This window comes from Manis javanica, chromosome 7 (genome assembly GCF_040802235.1).
Source record: "Manis javanica isolate MJ-LG chromosome 7, MJ_LKY, whole genome shotgun sequence".
Taxonomy (NCBI): Eukaryota; Metazoa; Chordata; class Mammalia; order Pholidota; family Manidae; genus Manis; species Manis javanica.
Genome location: NC_133162.1, coordinates 53,409,563 through 53,429,743, shown reverse-complemented (window position 1 = coordinate 53,429,743; position 20,181 = coordinate 53,409,563). Strand labels below are relative to the sequence as shown.

Here is a 20,181-nt window from a genome sequence, read left to right as displayed (position 1 = left end):
CAGAGTGAGAGAACTAAAGAAAGCCCCCAGACATCTTTCGATGGACATGCATTAAGAGCAGGAAATGTATGTTTGTTGTTTTGAGCCTCTGGGTCTAGATTGTTCATCACTGAAGCATTACCCACCGCATCCTGATTGATAGAAGTATCAGAGTGAGAGGATGTTAAGTATAGCCTTAGCTCTGCCACCTAATATCTACATGCCATGTCACTTGATGTCTCTAAACCTGTGATATAGGACTCGTAATTCTTCCCTCTCTGCTTCACTGGCTCAATTTTGTTATCCAGTATTTGTAAAAGTGTTTGAAAAATGTCAAGTATGTGCAAATATATGCCAGTAGTATCATTAACAACACTGAATTGGTTTGTTCCCATTTATATGATGCCAATCCCATGAAGAAAATATTAGGGAAATTATGAAAACTCAAGATTTAAATCAGATAACAATGGAATGAATGGCTTGATAATTTCAGCATGAAGTAGGGATAATTACATCTAAAGTATCTAAATAACTATGCACACCTTCTTTTGTAACCATAAACTTCTTTAATGAGTCCTTAGTGCTTTTGAAATTTTATTGTAAGTTAAAGAATTGTAACTAACAAAAATAAAACCAAAGGTAATTTGAAAGGAAAAAGTTTATTTTGACTTAGAAAAATACCATATTTTTTATTTTGTATAACATCAAGGTGAGTGTTGAGTTAGCTTGCTTATGACAAATTACAGAGCAAAGCTTATTAAACTGTTTTGTTTCCAAACTCCATCTGCCTTTCCTTTACCCCCAAATTCTGAGTTCCCAGGGGTTGACCCTTGTCTTCCATTGAGATCACCACATTAGAAAGAATGTATCATGGAGTCTGGTAAAAGTGGCATTCCTAATATTTTCTAAAAGCAGGAAAATATCCTGCGACCATCTTCCAGAATGTGTGAGCCTGTTGAACAGTTCTGCATTGCCTAACACAAACCATAAACTTATCACCAAAGCTGTCTTCGAGAAGGAACTCGGATTCTTATGGGATTGTTGGTTTTGACTTGCCATTAGCTGTGTTATGAATGGCCAGGCATGTAGGGCGGGGCTCCTTGTTAATTTCATAAAGTGTGATGTTGACTGGTACTATCACAGTAATGATGATATTGTGTGATGAATAATTATACATGAAAGTCTGAGCTCCTTCTCTCATATATAAGTCATTGGGATTGGATAACTTATCTTTGTCCTTCTTGGCTTTGCTTTGGGAAATCCAAAAGATTCAGGATTCAGTTTAGACTGTATAAGCTTTACTGATTAGTTATGCTCAAAGTAGGTGTTAAAGAATAGCTACTGCTAAGGGACACTTATTTTTTGCTGATCACCATTCTAATTTCTTTCCACTTATTAATTGTGCCATGAATATAATTTCATTTCTTCAAACCATTCTCTTGTTACTTAGAGAAAGATGATCATTTATAACACACACACTAAATTCTTTAGTTGAAATATGTAAACGTAATAATAAAATAATATATAGTATCAACAAGAAATTTTTTGTCACTTGTAAATCAGATAATGCAGTTCTGACTATATGCTAAAGAATAAAGTCATCAGATACACATCCTTATTTTTTTATCTCCTAACAATACCTTCATCTTTTAGAGTTTCATTTCTTTGCTCTGTGGATGTTTCTCCCTAGTATAGTATAAATAAAATCCGAGATTTTACCGGCAGGTTTAATCTTTCTTTCTTAATATGTAGCTCTAAATACTTTAAAGAATTTTGAACTAATCATACACTTGATTTATATTCAAAAGTGTCTAACCAAAACAGTCTTTTAAAATGTTGCTGTGTCCATAAAAAGACACTCGTGTTAAATAGAAAAGACTAGGCAATTTCTGTGCTGAAGAATTTTCTTCCCAATGCCTTGATATCTTATTTTTCCGCATACTTTTTATTTAATTGAATTCTACTCTGCTTCTTTGCTTAATAGCTTCTGTTTAAGCTAATTATAAAAATTATGTACAAATGATATGTATTTTATTATCTAATAAGGTGAAATTAGTTCCCACTTTTAGACATTATTTACTGGAACTCAATTTGCCTCTACTAACTGTGTTTCAAATTCATAAATTTAATAAAAAGAATAGTTAAAGAAATCAGGATTACCATAAATTACTTTTTAGCATAATGTGGTTTTAACAAAACTGACTTTGCCAGTTGAAAATCTTTGGAAAGGAATAAAAAAAATTCTTAAAACCCTTAGTGAATCTTACACACTTTTTTTTTATATCTTAACTCATTTAATAGGGGAAACAAACTAATTATTGATTAGGCATGTTATTCATCCCTTATTATTCAAATTAGCATGTTAATCACCTTTTCTTAAACAAAATATTTTCCTCTGAAAAAGTTTTGGTTGTTCAGAAAATTTATTTTAATAGAATGACTGGTTAGATTTATTGAATAAATAGAAGATTTTACCATATGTGTTTTGAATATAAGAATGGTTAAGCAATTAGCAAATGTGCAAGGTAGATAGTAAGCTGTTTTTCTAAGGTACAGAATAAAATCTATTGTGTAACAATGTTAGCAAAGAAAGATCTAGGTTGATGTCAATTCTTATGGCTTAATCAGGTTAGAATTTTCATGACTATTGGCAAAATGTATTACAGGGCTTTCAGAACAAAGATTCAATCACAGAATTTTAGAAATCAGAACAAGCCTTTAAGACTAGTTCTATTCCACAGTTTTATAGAAATGGGTAGAAACAATGTAATCATTACAGAATGTTATAAAACTAACAAATAACTTACTACTTATTAAGTACCATTAACATACGACTGGGCCATACTGGCAATCTCTTGCTAAAGATCGTGAGTAATATGATAAATTGCTAACTTTCATTGATGACATATTTGTGTAAACATCGATATATACTATACAGCATCTTAAGGCACAATTCCTATATCTGATAAAAGAACACTTTGCAAAATGAGTTTCTGATATGGCCTTTTCAATGACAATACTTACTGAAGGACATGAATTGGTTGTTAATGGTGGGCTACCACAATATTTTTCCATCATTTTAAAATGACTGCTTACAGTATTGGCAAAAGTTTCACCAAGGTAGCAAAACATGATTTCCCCAAAGGCCATTTCCTTATTTTCACCTCTTTACTACAGCAGCAATACATGAAAGGCTCCTGCTAACCATTTGTCTCTCCAGCTGTGAGCCTAAAAGTTGTAAGTGCTGTTGGACTTGCAGACAGTTAAATGGGTAGAAAAAAGTGAGTGAGAAAGAAGAGGTGCCCACTTGTGAATCTCCTGCTATGCCACTCGTTTTGCTGCCTTCTATATCCAATTGTCATAGTTTATATAAAATTCATTAATCAACCACGACCTCAGAGCTCGTGTCAGTTGCAGTGTCTTTGAAATAAAGGGCTTCCTTGACTGCCCTATGCTAGTTGCACCCGCCACAGAACAAATATATTTGTTCATCCACTGAGAAAGTCATTTTTTTCTTTCTTGTAATAGCAGCAATTTTTCTCTTCAAAATAAAGCAAAATCTAGCTTTTAAGATAAAGCTCTGAACAATAATAGTCACATCTCTTTCTCTCTCTCTACAGCCAAGATCAGCCTCAATATAGTTGCATCAATTTCCAGGTTTTATTGAAAAATGCTACAGTTAGAAGTAAAACCTAGCATAGGATTTCATCTGCAGTTTTAAGTCTTTAATTTTTCATAGGAAAAGTACAACAGAAGCCTTACCACCCCCACTCTCAGGCTCAATACTCCCGTACGCTTTGCAAAATTCTATGTGTTGAATTAATTTCTCAGGATCATTATTATTTACTTCTGTGGCACCTTTCAAACATCAAATTAACAAGATTAATATCAAAAGGTTCTACAACAGTAAGTAAAATGTCAGTCTGATGCCATAGTAATCAATTTAAAAAATGAGACTAGAAATCTGAATCTATTATTATGATCGTATTTATGATTGTATGAATAAAGTTATTCACTCCAGAATGCTAACAAGATGTTTTTCATGTATCATTAAAATAACTTATGTCAAATACTTGGCTAAATTATTGAATTGCTTTCAATATTAATAATTTCATATAAATGTCTAGCAAGAATAAAGTCAAAATTAATTAATGATCAACTAGGATAGATTATTTCTCTTGGCTCTCATTTGCTTTCCTAATAATCAATTTGCTTTTTTCTAAAATAGACCCATATGAAATTCGTCCTAGTAATTTCACACTTATATTTTTTAATAAACCAAAACTGTTTAAAGAATTAAGTGATTCTCTTGTAAGTCATTAATCCTTATGGCTATTATAAATCATGTTTCATCCTTTAAATTTGATATGCTCATTTTCTCTTTAATTATTGTATAATAATATGATAATATTGCAGTAATTTTATTAGCCCTACTTCTAATAGATTTTATAAAAACTGATTTATTCTAAAATTAATCATATTTGACTTCATAGTACAAACATCCCTCTCATTATTCCACTATCGATTAGAGAAAACTTATTTTCAAGATGTTTAGCTCTAATAGTATAAAAGGGGACATTAACATCTTTAATTTTGTAATTATTTTGTACTCTGGTTTGGATTTTTGTGACTCAATGTTTGGCGCATGAATCTCCCATAAATTTAGGCTACAATTCAAGAGATTAAGAATCAAACTCTTTGATTTTCTTTTAGCAGAGGATATAATACTAGCAAGTGTCATGTTATCTAACAAACTGTAGTAAGAATACAGATCTGAAAAGTCAAGTAAGAATTAAACCTTTGAATATTAGGCATGTTGAAGAGATAGTAGGTTTCTGGCAAAGAGTTAAGCTCTTTCATGGTTACTGTATTTGAAAAAGGTCATTCCCTTTATGTGACTGTCGAATATACCACTTCATTTAGCAACTACAAAATTACAGATGAATATTAAAATGGAAAAGAATTGTGAAAATAACTGTACAATAAAGATACAGTAAGCAGCTGTTATCCTGAAAACAATTCTTTTTTGAAAATTCTACAAGCCAATAATTCTTAATGTTAAGTTTATCTTTTAATTTAGTTTGGGTCAATTCCTTTCTCACCTACACTACTGAAAATGGCTTTGATTTCATACCTATGTACCTACTCTTAAATTATTTCTGTTTACCTTAGTATGATAAATAAATGGTATGCTTGGAAAAGCATATACCATTTCTCTAAGCATTTTCTGTACTTTCTAAATATTCTTCCCATTTAAAAATGGAATTGGAGTTTGCTTGCTTAAATAACAACCTAATCTTTTCAATAACCCTATGATACAAAGGATGCATTAGAGACTTCAAATATAATAATAAAAAAAGCAGAAAGTAATATTTTCTTGGTGTTTTTGTTTTGCAGTTATGATGCTTACTGCTTTATATGTTCTATCATATTCAATCTTCATAACCCTGAGGCAGGTAAATACAGAAAAGGAAAGGAGGAAGACTCACACGTTAAGTAATCTGCTTAATTCACACAGTTAATAAGGGACCAACCCAGCCGGAGCTTAAACCAGAACTGTTTGATTCTAGAGCTTACTGTACTACCTTTCCAACTGGGATAGAATAGAATAGAATAGAATAAAATAGACTAGAACAGAATACAATACAATAAAATTCAATACAATACAATACAGTAGGAAAGCCTGTATCTGAGAGAGTTGGAACCATATGTTGCCATAAAGCAACCTTTGCTATAAAGTAGAAATGCCAAAAATCTGGACTCTACCCCAGACAAAATTCGGAGAGATGTAAACTTCAAAGGGCTTCCCCATAACCACTCCCATACTTGATCAGCTTCAATTAAGTTAGATAAAGTGAAAAGTGTGAGGAGCAGCTAAGAGACCTCAGAAACAGTCCCTGGGAAAGGAGTGTTGACAGAAACCCAAGACAGGTCGGGGATCCAAATAAGAGGACCTAGGCCTCATTCCTGGGTACAGATTGGAGATGCTTCTCCAGTAAGGCCCCAGAGAAGAAGAAGGGCGAGGTGGCTAGGTAAGGAGATGCCCTAGAGAAGGGCCAGCAGTTTCCCTTGCCTCTCTGCAGGAACAGGAACAGAGGGTTTCACACCCCCTTCCATGCCCAGAGCAACAGCCCTCTCAGAGCCCAACAGCGTGGGAGCAGCATGCAGATCCCAGGACATCTTGAGGGTGGCACTGAAGTTGCAGAGAGAGTGTTGGACCTAAAGGGAATTTGGAGGAAAGACAGTAGCCATCTCAGCATATGCCACTCAAAGTAGAAGTTGCTGAGGCCAGGAACCCCTCCCAGAGGCAGTGACGATATACAAGACTGCCACCGCAAGTGGAAAGAGCAGGCATGAACTGAAGGATCACCACAAAATGAAATTTTAAGACTTAGTAGAAATATGTATACCTTGTTCACATAAATGGAATCTTTAAATAGAAACTGATGCAAGGTTGTTTTTCCTTCTTGCTGTGTAACAACCCTTGATTGAAGAATTTACTTATTTCATTTTTCTATTATTTAATCTGTGACATCATCAGCCTGGGGGTTTTAAATATTCATTTTGTTGGGGAGGGAAGTTTCTGATCATTGTGCTTGCCCACAGCCATCGTCCATTCACTGCGTCTGCTCTCTCTTGTGATGTGGAAGCCAACCCCCGGTGACCTGCATCTCCCAGGCGCCTTTACTGCTGGCTTCTGGTTGGTTCCATCATGTGGAGGCACTAGCAGTAGTTGGAGGATGGGGTCGTAGAGAGGCCGGCATTTCTTCATCATCCCTTCCCAGTTTGAGTGGTGGCTGTGCCCCTTCCCAGGCTCAGCCTTCACTCCAAGGCTCCAACAGCCATTGGTCTTCAGTGCTGTCATTTCCTCCCTTTGCTCTTCAGGTGTATGGGCACCAATGGCTTCCTCTGTTGCTGGACCCTTGGTATCTCATCATGCCTTATTATTTCCCTTCACTCTGCTCATATCTCTGGCAAGATGCCCTTCATTAGAGTCTTTTGCATCTTTTGAGTTGGATTCTCTTTCCTGCAGGTGTCCTGTCTGATGCAAAAGATCATTGATTTATTTTTACGTTTTGAATTTAGAGTGTCTTGTTGGGAGCTAATAGAGATTCAGCTGGGAACTAAAGCTCCCTTAAGCCACTGCTTGGTAATGTTCTGGGCATACAGTTGTGAATAAACCAGATGTGATTCCTGACCTGATAGGACTTCTAACAGGAAAGAAATTGCTAATGTGTAAGGCCTCATTTCTCAAGATGTGGTCCTGCCTCAGAACATACCTGGTATGTTCATTCAAAACTGATACCCAGGCCTCACCAGGACTCCTGATTTTATTTTTCCCATGGACATTGATATTCAAACTTCTTGTTGTATCACAACCATTTTTTCAAATATATAAAGTAAATAGTTCATTTAATTAGCATAAAATTATTTAGTACATTTAAAATATTTCAACAGTATTATACCTATTAAGGATAACATTAAATCAAAAATTAATATTTGGATATTATGAATGCAAGTTGCTAAACATTCACATTTGGCAGGAGAGTATTATAAAATATTGAGAAAATTTGGATTCACAGAAGCTAGTAATGGAAATTGTACTACTTTTCAGCCACTCCCCTTACAGTCTCAGTGTGTTCTTTATTCAACTAAACAGTGACGTTTAAGATTTAAAAGTAATTTCACTTCTTAGTCTTAGGAAAATCAAATTAACATAGATGGTAACAGGTAGGTAGATCTCCAAGTTGGGATTTTTAAACCAAGTTGGACAGTTGTAAAAAAATAATTAGAAAATGTTTTACAAAGTGAAATTTGAATCAAATAGTTCAGGAAGTACTTCTGTGGGACCCCAGGGTTGGTCAAGGGCACTGCCTGAAAACTACCATACTGGGCACTGTGTCAGATTTTGCTCTACTTAGTAAGATAGTGATTTAGCAATACTTTTGTTAAGCTGGGAGTCAACGAATTTAGATTAAAGTGAATGCACTGTGTTTTTCCTGGGCAATTAGCTTAGTAATTAATAACCTAAATCACATAGTAAAAAAATTAAGATGTTAATATATGGATAGTGTATGAGGCTAAAACTATTAGAAAAGACATATCTAAATATTTCTAAATTCTCTATTATGCAAAATATTAAACATAATTCAAAGTGAAGAGAACGACTGAATGAATTCTCGTGAACCCATCTCTTGGCTTTAACACTATCAAATCATAACCAGGCTTGTTTTATCTGTATTGGTGCCCCCACCTTCTTTCAGACACAGCCTGGATCAGTTTGAAGCAAATACCAAACAGCATATCGTTTCTTCTAAAAGTATTTCAGTAGGCTCTGTAAAAGATTAAATATTTTCTTTAGGAACATAACCACAATCACTTAATTCCAATAATTCCTCATTATCATCAAATATCAGGTCAGTGTGTTCATAGCTCTTATTGTTGCATAATAGTTTTATACTATGTATTAATCAGGGCCAAAATATATTCCATACACTGCAATTGCTTGATATGCCTCTGAAGTCTTTTCTAGGTTTTTTTTCCTCTTTCTTGCATAGTATTTGTAGAAACAAAATAGGTCATTTTATCTATAGGATTTCCGACAGTGTAGAATTCGTTGATTGCATCTCCCGTTCCTCCGTAGTCTATGAGTATCTGGTAAATTGCAGTAGGCTGTAGAGCAGTATTCTCAGTCTGGGTATTTTGACTCCCAGGAGACAGTTCTCAATGCCTGGAGACATTTTTGGTTGTCACAGAGAAGGGAAATGTTACTGAGCATCTAGTGGGCAGAGGCCAGTTGAGTTGCTAAACATCCTATATTACATGGAACAGCCCCCTCTTCCAAAAAAGAATTATCTGGCTCAAAATGCCAATCATGCCAGAATAAAAACCTCTAGGGGCATGGTCAAATTCAAGTTTAATTTTTTTCTCCCTATTACTTTTCAGTTTGTCTAAATAGTTTTGTCCTCTTCATTTTTTTAGGCACTAAAACTTCGCATTAAATCAATTTTAATTATTTTTAACTTATAATTTGAAGCATACCATAGGTTAAAAAAACATTCAAATGACTTTAGAAAAAGTTTAAACTACAATTAGGATTAGCATTCACCTTGGTTCCCTGATCAGATTGTTATTTTATTCATGAACTGTCATTACACTCAGAAGAGTTTGGCCTCTCAGTGTAATTGTGATGGGGGTACCAGGCTTATTTTTTATACTATTCATTCCAAGTTAGTCTACCTGCCCTTGCTGATAGCTATTTTCTGAACCCACTATGAAATATGAGAAAATTTAACATTTATAAAATTGCCTGCAAAATTCTGAGAAAATTCAGTGAAAGGCAGTAACAAGTTTGCTTCTCATATATACAGCTATAATTAAATTTGAAAGTAAAAAAGCCATCTGTCCTGGCGTTTGAAAAAAATAAAGCAACATTATTTAGAAAAAACTGGAAAGAAGATCTAACTTACAAATGATTCAAGTCTTTGAAAGTTAGTCACTGAAAAATGCACTAAAGAAATACATTTTTTTTTTTACTGGAGGTAGCCTAGTTTTTTTTGTTGTTAAGAGAAGAAAACTTCTGAGTCCCAATTCTGTCAGTCAACTGAGTGCAGCTTTTATATCTTTATGCTCTATGCTCTTATTCTGTTAAAAAATAAAATTTAAACAGTGAGCATTTTCCAAACGTGTGCTAGTCTTATTTTTATCTCAAAGATTGAAAACAAGATAAAGAACCCTATGATATATTAACTGATTCTATGTTGACACTGCACCAAAACCCTGTTTGTAAGATAACACTTCAGTTATCTTCTTGGTAAGTGCATGAATATTTGGGTCAACTTATATGAAAATATGAATGGCAAACCCATATTTTAAAAATGAATAACCTTTAAATTTTTTATTTCTTTGGCAATAGTACCCCAATTTGTAAGAAATTTCTCTTCATTATTTTGAAATTTGTAACAAAAAGTAAACTTTAAATTGAAGTATTTTATGATACATGATTGGTTACAAAGGATGGACACTAATTCTGAGTAGCTTAAATGAATGAACTATTTTTCCTTTGGCACTTGAAAAATCCATGGGTAATCAGTGTGGTACACCCTGCTAGGGGTCTACCTCCCCGTTCTACCTTTCTTTTTTTTTCTTTATTTCTGGAAAGGCCTATCTCACTGTGGAGATGAAAAATGACAGAAGTACACTTTGGGTAAAATTGTAGTATTTCCAGAATCTCTCGCCTGGCCTTAGTGAATCTCTGTATAAGTAAGTGTTTCCAAGGGATGGAGAGAAGTAGGCCATCTTTATATCAATAGGTAATTATGTGGGCAAACCAGGGCATATCTGGACCAGAGAGGTGGGGTGGGGCCTCTTTTTTTCTGCAACTGGGTTGCATGAGACATGGGAGAGCAGCAGTGGACAGGAGAGCAAAAGTGGAAGACTGCTTGTAAACAATAAACAGGTTTCTCCCACTTTATTTTTCCCTTTGACTGATGTTGGTTTCAAAGGTATTTTGCCCCAAGATTTTCCCCTGGAGTTACATACACTTGCTCAGCTTCCCTTTCCATTTGCACATGGGTGTGTGACCCAATCCTGGCCAAGGAGTCCTAAGGAGAAGTCACCTTGGGACTCTTGGAAAGATTTTCTTTCTTGATAAAAAGTCTTAAGGAAAATTCACTTTTCTTCCCTGTCTTTGGTCATGGGTATGTGTAGATGTGATTCAGTGGTTAGACAACAGGTGTGGGCCAAGAGCCCTGATGTGTTCTTTTTGCCAGAACAATCTACTTCTGAAATCTTTGATATATGAAGAAAAGAAATGTTCACTTTTAATGGAATGTTTTCTTATTTGTAGCCAATGGCATTTTCATTGATATTGCTGACTTCAGGGATGGCTGGGTTCAAAAGCTTAAGGGATAGTATCAAAACTTTATTTCTTTTTCTCATAACTCTTTTCTTCCATGTTGGCTTCATTATCAGTCTCCTGGTAGTGGCTCCAGGAAGGTTCAAACTAACATCAAAATGAACTGATACTGTTTTAACTGAAGGAGAACTTCCTCCAAAAGAGTTTCCAGAGCAATACTGGGATTTAGTCAGATTTTTCTGACTTGAGTTCTCTACCCTTCCCTGGAACAACCTCTCCAGCCAAGGACATGAAATATACCAGTCAGGTCTGCTGCACACCGCTGGAGCTTGGGGTGGGGTCCATCCTACCCAAAGTACCCAAAGAGTAGAGTGATTTCTCAGTACAGTTAACTGAAAAATGGAGGTGGATGCTGTGTAGACAAGCAAAACAGCAACAAAATAATCCAGATGTTCAATATGATCACAAAAATAAACAAATCAGTCTTTACATTGCCTAATTATAGAATGTATAGTGAAAAATGTAGTCTTGGAAATAAGGAGACTTTGATTCTGTTGGCCGAATCTTTTCAAGACACACATCATGAAGTTCCTGCTATATTCAGATACAGAAACTCAGACACACAATACCTATCCTCCCAGTCTGATGAGGGAGATAGAAGGAAATTGGTGACTACAACAGATCAGATAAATGTTGTGCACACCGTGTGTGTCATGGTTTTGCAAGGGAGCCAGAGGAGGAGTGTCAAGCTCAGTGTAGGCATGAGGCCAAAGTGTCCACCCAACTTTCCAAGAGTGGGTAAGTGACAACTGGTTTTGGAAAGTTGAAGTGGTGAGAACATCAAGAGCAAATTCACAGAGGCAGGTGAACTCCTGAGGCCTTTGGCTAATTCTGGGCCACTTCCAGCTCTGATGGTGGCCTTGGACAAGTTTGCTAACCTCTCGGTTTTCTCATCAGTAAATAGGCAGAGAGTAGGTTGTGAAGGAGGGAAAGGGTGGATAGGGTAGGACTTTCCCAAGATTTTTTACAGACTTAAAATCTGATTATTCTGTTATAACATTTTGCTACAGATATATCCAACTGATATGACAAAGGCCTAAAAACAAAGAGTTTTTTATTTTGATCAATCATGAAGTTTTCTAATTATTGCCAGAAAAAAGATTATAGTTTAATATTGAGTAACAAATAATCAAAGTCATCATGTTTGGAAAATGTTTCCCTAAAATGAAATGCTTTATAGTAACAACCCATTTTCTGGGGATGCATTTTTCAATCTTTGGTTCTCAGTGATTTCACCAAGAGACAATGCTATTAAAGTTAAAAGTTCATTTGGTGCTTTCCCAAGTTGTTTTGTTTTGATTTTTAAAGCTGTTTTAGCTTTTAAAAGCTAAAATTCTCTTGGCCTTCCTTTAAGACTTCAAGAACCCATCACACTCATTTTCCCATAGGCTAGAATATGTTCACTGTGATTACTGTGAAAATCTGAATTGCTAAGCCCCTATGCTGTTCCCATTGAATAGTACAGTAAAGTTCAGAAAATGAAGAGAAGAAAGTAAGGGAACAGAAATTACATGGGGAGTAAAGTTGATGAGAGAATATTTCTCCTGGGACAGGCCCTATGCTGAGAGGTTAAGTACACCCAAGTCAGACACAGATCAACCTGAACTTGGTACCTATTTGTTCTTAAAAAAAAGAGGAAAAAAGAGGCATGACTTTATCTCTTGACATCTTTTGTTTAGTAAGTACAGATTTATTCTCCTTCTTGACTTTAGACTTTGGTCATGCTATCAAAGCACTTTTGCAAAACAACACTCCCCCCCTTAAACTTACATTATTATAAAAAATGTATCCTAAGGTTCATATTAACTTGGGATAGCCATATTTAGACACACCTTGCATTTTCTCTTAGAAGACATCTTCCTCTATAGAAATAAAGAAGATTCTCATCTCTTTCCCACCCTCTTTTGACTACTTTAAAACAGCATCAGCAGCATTGATTAAAGCTGACATCTGAATATGAGAGAGAAACTAATATTTGTTGGACACATATTGAAAGATTTCAGTTTTGAGGCTTAGCATTTTTAGTGTCCCATATTAGTTATTAAATTCAAGGAAGTATATTCAAGAAAGAAGGCATTTATTATGCTTCTGTTATTCTTTCAGAAATGAGAATGGAAAGAATAGAAATGAGCTTTGAAAATATTTGAAACTATATAGATCTAGACTGCTACTGTGGACGTTTATTTCAAAATTTTAAAGCAAACATAAAAGAATGCAACAATGTCACACATATTATTAACTGTGATACATTGATTTGAAAATATTCATTATGACCAATAATGAGAGGAACAGAATGCTCTATTTGTTTAAGTGATCAGAAAACTCATTTGGAGGAATAATGGGCTTTATCTGGGAATCTGACACAGGAAACTATTTGAGGACATACTCAGCTATGTAAAGTTTATCTCTGTATTTGCTTTTACTGGGAAGTTTCGTCCTTTTGTAGATGAACCCAGGTAATGATTTTGGGAAGAAGACTGTTCTGAGATTGTACTGAGCTAACTGGATATTTAACTTGCTGTAGTCAATGAAGTAGAACAGCTGGAACAGGAAAATGAGAAATTTCCACAATTTAATATATGGGATAAAACAGCTCACTTTATATTATTACTCTGAACAAAAGGAAAGTCCCCTCTTCTGAATTCAACACCATTAAGGGAAGTTCTCTTAAGATTTGTCACTCCGTAAGCCCCCCACTGTATTGTTCCCACCTGTTCTTCACGCACCATCTCAGCTACTGCCAGAGCAGTAGAGAAAGGGCCAGAGCAGTGAAGAAAAGAAACTGAGATCACTAGCCCTTCAGTAAATTGTGCTGGACAACTTGAGTGTCTATGTGGAAGAAAAATATGCTACAGTTATATTGTAGATCTAAATATGAAAGACAAAACAATAAAGCTTTTAGAAGATAACATAGGAGAATATTTTCATGACCTCACTAGGGAAAGATCTTTAGAAACAGAATAATTAGGAATACAAATAAGGATATTCATCATCATTATTTATAATGGCAAGAAATTGGGAATAATCTAAGTATTCAATAATCACTGATTACTTAAATCATGAATAGAATTAATATTACCATGCAAGTAATATTTTCAAATAATATTTAACGATATGGAAAAATGTAATATTAAGTGACAAAAGCATTATCCAAACTATAAGGATTAGTTACTGGAAATACATACAGAAAATATTATCTCTGGCCTGTCAGTCAGTTTGCTACAGGATATGGTTGGCATACTCTGACTAGGTACTTTGAGGAGCATTTAATAAAGAGACTATTTACAAAGGTGTGGTCAGAATTTAAAGAGAGCAACTGACAGGATCTAGAGAGAGTCACTGCATGGAGTGAGGCCTTTTATAGGAGCTGAGGCCTTTTATAAGGAAATATAGCCAATCCCTGGAGGTCTACCAGGGACAGAACAGAGTGTAAATACCCCAACATCTCTCTCCTCTGCCCTTCAGTTTCTTGCTGGTGCCTCCCATTAGCCAAATCCAACTGGAAGCCAGAAGATAAGGGGGCTGTTAATGCAGCCAATACAGATGAGGCTCCCAGAACCTGAAGCAGGGCAAAGAAGGGCAGAAAGTAGATTTGCAGGGACAAAGGGAGGTATCCAGCATGTCTGAGTAATAGCACACTGGGTGATGATGTCTTCCTTCTTTCTAGTTTTTTCCTTCAAATTTCAAGAAGTAGCATGTATTACTTTTAAAAGGGAAAAATGTGTTATTAAACTCTAGATATATTTTCTTAATATCTAAACATAGTGTGAGGTAGGGGTTAAGGGTGCATGTGTATCCAAAAGGAGTTAGGGAAGCATACACATGCACCCTTTCATTATAAAATCCTCTGTTTTAACACTGGAAGCACCTCAATGCCCATCCACAATAGAGTGGATAAATAAAATAAAAGCACATTCCCACAATGAATAGAATAAAACCAGATGGCTTATTTAGAAAGCCCTGGCCCTGCCCATCTCACCAGCATATCTTCCTCTTCCTTTCTGCTTAAGCCATTGACCCTTCTGTTCCTCAAGTGTGTCACTTCATCTACCTTAGAGTCTCTGACGTAGGTGTTTCTTCTACCTGGAATGAAGATCTCCCTGTCTTTCCATGGCTGGCTACTTCTTATCACTTAGATCTCATCTTAAATGACACCTCTTCAGAGAGGGATTCCTTACCAGCCCATGTAAAATAGCTCTCAAATCAACCTGTTTTAATGCTCTACTTTAGTGTATAGCATCTATGTGTATCTGATATTTTTCTGCTTATTCATATATTGTATGATTGTTATTTATTGTCCCCTCCCACCAGATGTAAGCTCTCTGAGAACAGGCATGTCATTGGTCTTGAACATTATCATCTCCATCTCTAGTGCCCAGTTCATACATAATCAGTGCTCCACTTCTGTCTGTTTAATGACTGTATGTCCACACATACATATATGCAGTCAGGGAATGGAGCAGAGGTGTGAAGAGGAGAGAACCATCAATTGGTTTAGCATCTTAAGACCAAATGAGTACAAAATACTTTCAGGTCTGTTTTGAAATCCAATGTTGAAATGGTGATAAGAGGTTACTTAATCTTAATTTCAGAAATAAAGCCCCACTTGCCAAGAGAAAACTGTTTTTCAGAGGACACTATTTCTTCTGCACATTAAATATCCAATTACAAGCTGGTTTATCGCATGTGGTGAGCCTGATTTCCCATTTAATAATAAGGAACAGGTGTGCCACACACACAGGGGACAGGAGGAATCTGTCCTCCTCTCTCTTATGTCCCATCCACAAGCCCACCAACTAGTCTCAGATGTGGGTACATCTACTCTCCAAATTCTACCAGCTTCCTGACATTTGATCATCATTTGCAAAGAAACAATTTTAGGCTAATTATAATAGAGACCAGGGAGAAGGAGTAGGGGTCAGGGGGTAAAGTTCAGAGGCAGAAAACAATTTGTGTGGGTTAAAAGACCAATATAGAATGTGTTATTTTAAATCTAATTATATTTCCAACAGCAATTGATTACCAAGGGCTAAAATCTTTATTTGAATTGGTAGTAAATAGAGAATGTATCTTTTAGAAATTATACTTAAATACTTTTGAAATTATTTCACTACCGTTTTATTGCATATGCCTTCTAATGTATCGTGTTTCAAGTATCAAATATATTTTGTTTCAATTTTTACTAATGTAGTATTTGTTGATGGTTTGCTTCTTGGGAATTTACATTTAAGACAGAGAAGAATGTCTTATTGGTTGGGTCCCATTTTCCAGAGTAGTGGGGGGGGGGGATTGAGTGTGGAGAAGGAGCTACCCAAAGGGCAGCCTGGGAAGTAGAGGCTGTCAGGGGTTAAGGCAGACAATGAAGACAGCTAAGAAATGACAGTGCACCCAGAGGGGCTCCAACTAGGAGAGAACTGAGATCACTAGCCCTGTAGATTGGACAGAGTAATGGTGAAAAGTTAGGCAGGCAATAATGTTAGTAGCCAAGAAGGTTTCTAAATACCATAATTCTGTTTTTTTTTAAATTGGGTTGAACCAACAGAAGGCTTTCAACTTTTTTATTTCCCAAGTAAGAGCATAGAGGCAAACACTGCCTGTTACCTACTTAGCAGCCTTTTTCTCCCTAAGAGTCAGACTTGTTCAGTGAGAGAGGGAAGATTATCTTGATCTTAGGAAAGACAGGCCTCTGCTTTAGGGTGAATCATGAAACTCGAGACCAGTTTGGTCATTCATTCATTCATTCATTCAATGTTAATACACCTACTGTGAGCCAGGCACAGTTCGTTCTAAGCATTAGGGATATAGCAGTGTACAAAACAAGAGAAATCTCTGTCCACAAGGAGCTTATATTCTAGTAGGAGACAAACAGAGCAGTTACTAAATGTGCAAGCAAATAGAGTATGCCAGATGGTGGGCTAGGGAGAATATTAAACAAGATGAGATAGGAAGTGATAGACTGAGGTGGAGGAAGGTTGTTACTTTACATAAAATGGTTAGAGACAGCCTCAGTGCAAGGGGAATGAGTCATACTGGTATCTGGAGCAGAGGATGCTGCAAGCACAGAGGTCTTGAAGAGGCATGCTGGGTGTGTTCAAAGAACAGAGGCCAGGGAGTTTGGAACAGAGTGAGTGACGGAGAATAGGAGACAAGATCAGACAGGGAATGCAACAAAGATGTCAGATTATATAGAGCCAAATAAACTGGCTTTTATGTTGAGTACAATGGGGAAATCATTGGAGGTTTGAGTAGAGGCATGACATGATCTGAGATTTTTTTTTTAAAAAAAGCTCTCTGTCTTGATGTTGCCTGGTCAGTGATCACAAAAGTTGTTATGTGACCCAGTTTTGCCTAATGAAATATAGAGACATCCACTGCAGAGGGCTTCTATTACCAAATTTTTAAAGAACTAAGCATTGTGAATAGAAGGCCTTTTCCTTTTCCTTTCTGCCTGGAACTTGAATATGATGTCTAGAACTGCAGCAGATGTCTTGCTGCCACAGAGGGAGGCAGAAACATGCTAAGGATGGCGGGGTAGAAATATAGGAACCTGGGTCATTGATGACTTCAGTGAACCTTCACAGCAGCCCTTAACTACCCATTTCCAAACTTTTTGTTAGACCTATTTTAATGGTCTATTGTTCATTGTAATTGAATTGCAAACTGGAAGTAACAATGAAAACATTTAAAAAGACGACAATAACTATTACACCCTTGAAATGACATTTAAGTACCAAAAGGAGTAGGAAGGGCATAATTTCAAAACACATTATAAATTGTTTAACTAAATCACCTTAGCTTTTAAAAAATCTTGTAATTGCATTTTAATTCTTCATTTCTCCCTGGGGACCAGCAAAATCTCATCATAGACTAAGCTCTGAAGAATAAGGACAGAGCAGCTGCACAGTTTAGTCAACTGGGCCCTCAAACAGTGGTCATGCTCTTGATGCACACCACCAGCGTTAGGGTTAATACTTCAAGGTCAGATGACCATGTGTCAAGGTTTGCCAAGGACAATCTTGGTTTATGGCTGCTGTCCCTGCATAATTATGATAGTCCCTCTTTCACCCTCAGAAGTGTCTTGGTTTGGATAATAACTCATAACATTATACACATGCACACACACACGCAGACACACACACACACAAACACACACACACATGCATCCACACACAGGATGAAAGAATAAATGAATAAAACCTTTCTGAAAGGGTTTACAAGGAAGTGAAAAGAGGCTTTCCTTGGAAAAGAGCAAGTTTGTGGAAGAGTTTTTTTTAAATATATTATTTGTTTGAATTTTGCATCAAGTGTTTTATTTTCAAAATTTAAAAAAAAGCTTCAAACAACTAAAGGAAGCCCCTACCAAATACAAGAAGGATTTTAAACTTCATTTTTCCTATGTAAAATGTCAGTCATGGACAAAAATGTCAGATTCGATTGGAAACAACATCTGAATGAGACAAAAACTAATATTTGAGAATAAATGTCAGTTACCTGGCGCTGAGAATCAGTCAGTCCATGAGGACAGAATCCCAGGTGCCTGGTTCTGGTTCTGGCTGTGCCATGTACTCAATGCCACCTACCACCAGGGTAAACAGCTCACAGACTGAAGACAGAATGGAAGTAATTTCTATGACTTTCAACAAACAGTTGACACATGTTTTCTGAATGCCTACTATGCAAGAGGCCCTGGGCTGGTCTCAGTAATTAAACCTACCTGCTCCTTGCTCTTGTGTAACTTACAGTCTAGTAAGAAAGACATACAACAAACAAATACACACATATATAGGGAATTACAAATTGTAATAACTATTGTAGAGTTTCATTGTGAAGTGAAAATTATTTACAGTACTAGAAAATAAGTAAATGCTAGAGAATAAATAAATGAATGAGTGAACTAGAACACTATAAACACACTTATTTTGCTGAAATAACAACAATCACAATGAAAAAAAACCCTGAAAGCTTTTATTTCTTCCTTATTTGAGGGGAGGTAGTGTCCAGGAGCAGAAAGGAGATAAGATTCAGTTAGAAGTCCAGTTCTGGTTCTGCCACATAATTATACTAGAACTGTAAAAATGACCAATATTCTGGAGAACCAAGATGGCAGCATGGGTAGAGCAGCAGCAATCTCCTCCCAAAATCATATATATTTTTGAAAATACAACAAATACAACTAATCCTAAAAGAGAGACCAGAAGACACAGGACAACAGCCGGACTACATCCACACCCACGAGAACCCAGCACCTTGCAAAGGGGGTAAGATACAAGCCGTGGCCCAGTGGGACCCAAGCGCCCCTCACCCCAGCTCCTGGCAGGAGGAGAGGAGTCGGAGTGGGCAGGGAGAGGGAGCCCAGGACTGCTAATCACCCAGCCCTAGCCATCCGCACTGGAGCGCAGACACACAGTGCATGCATGGGGTACTGGAAACTAGGGAAACAGGACAGTAAGACCTGTGAGTGGGTCCTCGCAGCCGGTGCACCTGGGACAAAGAAAAGCGAGTGCTTTTTGAAAGTCTCAAAGGGACAGGGACCCCACAGCTGGACGGAAGCGCCCTGGGACACTTAGCCTAGTAACTGCGAATTCCGGGGAACTCTGGGCACCCATACCCCTGCAGCGCAGCTCGGAGGCCCACCACCATGAAAAAAACAGCCTCCTGCCTGTTCCCCCTCCAACACGGCTCCACCATATTGGAGCAGCAGCCTGAGGCAGGCCACGCCCACAGCAACTGCATAGCTAAATAAACTCCATAGCAGCCTGGCAAGATCAGAAGCCCCATCTGCATGCTGCTGCCCAGCACAAGCCACTAGAGGCCGCTGTTCTCCCAGGAGAGGAAGACCATAAACTGGCAAGAAGGGACTTTCTCTTACCCAACACACGTGCCAGCTCCCCACAAATATATGTATCGCCATGAAAAGGCAGAAGAAATTCATACAGACCAAGATCACAGAGGCAAACCCTGAGAAGGAGATAGACCTAACCAGTCTTCCTGAAAAAGAATTAAAAATAAAGCTCATAACCATGCTGATGGAGCTGCAGAGAAATATGCAAGAGCTAAGGGATGAAGTCCGGAGGGAGATTACAGAAATGAAACAATCTCTGGAAGGATTTATAAACAGAATGGATAAGATGCAAGAGGCCATTGATGGAATAGAAGCCAGAGAACAGTAACACATAGAAGCTGACGCAGAGAGAGATAAAAGGATCTCCAGGAATGAAACAATATTAAAAGAACTTTGTGACCAATCCAAAAGGAACAATATCCACATTATAGGGGTACCAGAA

The 20,181-nt window shown here is 36.8% G+C and overlaps 1 long non-coding RNA gene across 1 annotated transcript; it reads right to left on the bottom strand.

The window, feature by feature from the left end:
• Window positions 1–619: 619 nt before the first annotated feature.
• LOC108405915 (uncharacterized) lies at window positions 620–18,505 on the bottom strand. The gene is made up of 3 exons (XR_001855323.2): window positions 18,389–18,505; window positions 8,234–8,314; window positions 620–7,021 (listed from the first exon to the last, which is right to left on the bottom strand). It is a non-coding gene; the product is annotated as an uncharacterized lncRNA (long non-coding RNA).
• Window positions 18,506–20,181: the final 1,676 nt, after the last annotated feature.